Consider the following 3,977-nt stretch of genomic DNA (forward strand, 5'->3'; position numbering starts at 1 on the left):
CGATAATGATAGAATTTGGAAAAGTTGTAAACATATGAAATGTAGAACTTTGAGTTATATTTCCAACAGTCAAAGAATCGTCTTAATCCGAGTTCTACAGCTCAATATATTGTCAAAATACCAAGGCATGCGCAAGCTGGAACGTAATCTAGAATCTTCTCTTTACTTCAACTTCCATAACTTCTTCAATTCAACTCCGACTCTTGATCCGTTTGTTTCCACTCGTCACCCATTCCGTTGCAAACATGATTCTTCATCCGAGCATAACATTTAAGCACTAGTGACCTGAAAAACACTCAAAAACACCCGTGATCCCGTAAAAGGCAATTATGAAAATATTAAGCAACTTTACCAAATTAAGCCTAATTTCCCACAATTAATCCCCCAAAAACCACTAACTAAATGTGTATTTCAAGCTCTTATCACAATCCCCAACCAGCTTCTTGCTAGGCCCTAGCAAGCTAAGCAATAGACACAAGTCCTTTAGCTTGAAAACAAACAAATAAAGTCTATATCTAAACTATCCTAAATCATTTCCGTAGATTGACACGATTGCATTTAGCGTATGCAACAAGCCTTTAAACCCCTAGGCGGCCCTAGTTGATGAGTTATAGTCTCGTGAGGGTTTCCAGCGATGATACCCACAAACATCCGTACTGAACTTAACCTAAACTCCAAAATACAAACAAGAACAAAACTAACAAAAAATTCTTGGATCATTCATAAAGGTGTCTCAAAAAAGCATACACATAGAGCAAATAGAATTAAAAACACTTAAACTCACAGACAATGCAACATCATTCCATTTTCGTTATCAACCCTAGAACATCCATACAACCACAAACCTTAGTCTACAAACCCGGATGTTTTATGTACAACATTCATGAACAAAATTTTGATCTCAATATTCGGTTATGACTTATAGGTGAATCATGGAATCAACACTCCATAAGCTCACTTTTCAAACCACTCTCCACTAATGTAGAATTCACATTACCTTGGATCAATAGTTCTTTGTAAAGGTTGTAATTTTAGGCCAGAGGGTTCACGAAAGAACGAAGGAATTCAACAAAATCAAATCGAGATACTTAATCGTCATTCATTCTTATTACTGTCATACAAAAACACTTCCCTTTTTCACTCAGTAGCTTCCCAACCTTTATCAAGCTCTTTCTTTTCGACAGTAATATAAACTCATTGCGTAATTTCAAATCTTCACAATGCTTTTCAATGCTCACTTTTCTTTTCTTTCTCTTTTTATTTTTTTTTTCTTTTTTTTTTTTTTTTTTCCTTTTTTTTTTTTTATACAAAGAAGTAAAAAATCACACACAGCCCCACTGATTTTACAAGCACTCCACAACCCCCAACCAATTTCTTCACATAAACCTGGGTTGTGGCAAAACTACACTTCCTCACCAACACTCGTAATAAGCTTGAATTACATTAGTCTCTTAAAGATTAATGGGTAGGATTGTTTTTAGGCTCATAATTAGGGTAGGGTAAAAATTAAGTTCAAAAAAGAAAAACAAGGCTAAATTGTGTTGCGCAACATTTATGTGGAGATTATCTTGTGAAGGCATGCATATTGTTTTGTTGTATCCATAGTCATCGGGAATCTAATCCAAACGAAAACAAACTATGTACCATGCTTGGCCAATTTAGAGTGCATAACAGAAATAATGGGTGAACATAAACAACTAACATATCAAACCAAATCAAAGTTATCACAACTTAACACATTAAAAGAAAATCTAAAATAAATTCAAAGCAAAATCAAAACTAAATTAAAGAGCTTGGGTTGCCTCCCAGAAGCGCTTTTATTAGAGTCGTAAGCTTGACTTTTCGTATCCTTCAATCTGGATCATCTAAGAAAATCCAAGCCATTTTATCCTTCAATCCACCAAACACATAAGGCTTCAATTACTGTTCATCTACCCTCTCAAATTCAGCGTCATAATCCTAGAGTTGACTAAGAATTTTCTAGGGGTGAGATAGGGTAGTTTTCTTCTAAGGTTTCTGCTACTTTGTCATCAAGGATGCTAATCTCAAGCGTATCCAACTCAGATAGAAATTTCATCGTTTTAAAAACATTGAACTCCACTTGTTCGTCTTCCACCCTTAAGATTAGTTTACCTTGGTGTACATCTATTAAAGTCTTACTAGTAGCTAAAAAGGCCTTCCTAATATTAAATGTATGTTCCAATCTTCTTCCATATCAAGATACACAAATCTACTGAAGATAAATTGTCCACCTTTATTAGACATCCTCCACCACTCCCCTAGGATATGTTATAGATCTATCTGCCAATTGAAGATGAATCATGGTTGGCTTCACCTCTCCTAAACCAAGTTTCCTGAAAATAGAAAATGGCATCAATTTAATGCTAGCTCCTAATCACATAAAGCTTTATCAAAATAAAAACTACCAATTGTGCAAGGAATATTAAACTCCCTAGATCTCTGAGCTTTTATGGTAATTTCTTCAATAACAATGCGCTACACTCTTCCGTGATCATCACCGTCTCATGTTCTTCAAATCTCCTCTTTTTGGTGATAATCTCCTTCGAAACTTCGCGTACTTCGCATTTGCTCCAACGTGTCTACAAAAGGATGTTAATATGTAAAGTTCTAAACATGTCCATAAACTTGCCGATTTGCTTATCCAATCTTTGTTTTTGCACTCTGTGAGGATACGGGAGGTCTGTGTCATCGTCCGCCACAGCATGCTCACTTCTGTCCACTTTTTCTACTTCGAGTTGTTGCCTTTTTTCTTCTTTCTTGCTTGATTCCTTGAACTCCTTACCACTTCTCACATGATAGCATTGAGTTGCTCCTTTGGATTTCCCTCAATATCACTTGGTATGTTCCTTGAATCTTCCTGCTAATATGTTGTGAATTTGCCCAATTTGAGTCTCAAGGTTCCTAATAAGGCTGATTGATTTTGAACCAGGACATTAGTCTTCTCAAACCTCTTGCTTTTCTCTTCAATGACCTTGGTCAATACATTCTCTAAATTAGATTTGGCTCTTGATTCTGAAAAATAGGAGGTTGTTTATGCTCGTTGTTGTTGCTCAACGAGAATTTTCGAGTGTTTCCTCCATGCTAGATTGTATGTGTTGGAATATGGATTCCCTTGCCCCTTTTGGAAATTATTGACGTAATTGGCTTGTTCAGGTTGAGCATAAGGTTCCCTTCTTGACAATCCTGGATGGATGATTTCCTGCACAAGGTCACATGTTAGAGAAGAAATTCAATTGCATTTATTTTTAACACATTACCTAATTGCTTCTGGATGTTTGAAACTTGAGCAGCCAACGCGGTGTAACCGTCAACTTCGTGCACTCTCGCTGATCTCCTTGTTAGAGTTCTCTCCGAAGTCCTCATGTAATTATTGTTTGCCATCACTTCAATCAGATTGTATGCTTCCTCTGGTGTTTTATTGTTCAGGCTCCTCCACTTGCAGCATCAATCATAGCTTGAATAGTTGGTAGCAACCCTTGGTAGAACGTTTGCACTTGTGACCAGATTGTAAACCATGGTGAGGGCACCTCCGTAAGAGATCTTTATACCTTTCCCATGCTTCATACAATGACTCTAAGTCTTGTTGGTAAAAATTGGTAATCCACTTCTCAGCTTCGCAGACTTGGCAGTGGAAAGTATTTAGTGAGGAACGCTTGAGCTAACTCGTTCCATGTCGTGATGCTCCCAGATGGCAAAGAAATCAACCAAGCCTTAGCTTTATCCTGAAGAGAGAATTTTAATTACGTCATCGGAGACTCCATTATGCCTAAATGTGTCGCACAACTCCGAAAATTGGCGATATGCAAGTTGGGATCATCATTAGCCAACCCAGCGAGTTAGACCATCTGCTGAATCATTTAATAATTGCTAGCTTTATCTCGAAGGTATTTGTTTGAATTGGTGGTCTCCTGATGCTAGAATACACACTTTGACAGTAGGACTGAGAAGTCCTTCAA

The 3,977-nt window shown here is 37.1% G+C and overlaps 1 non-coding gene across 1 annotated transcript; it reads left to right on the top strand.

Annotated features, from left to right (window-relative positions):
- Positions 1–3,530: 3,530 nt before the first annotated feature.
- LOC116132328 lies at positions 3,531–3,636 on the top strand. Its single transcript, XR_004128397.1, has one exon. It is a non-coding gene; the product is annotated as a small nucleolar RNA R71 (small nucleolar RNA).
- The last annotated feature ends 341 nt before the right edge of the window (positions 3,637–3,977 follow it).

This window comes from Pistacia vera, unplaced genomic scaffold, assembly GCF_008641045.1.
Source record: "Pistacia vera cultivar Batoury unplaced genomic scaffold, PisVer_v2 Contig100, whole genome shotgun sequence".
Taxonomy (NCBI): domain Eukaryota; kingdom Viridiplantae; phylum Streptophyta; class Magnoliopsida; order Sapindales; family Anacardiaceae; genus Pistacia; species Pistacia vera.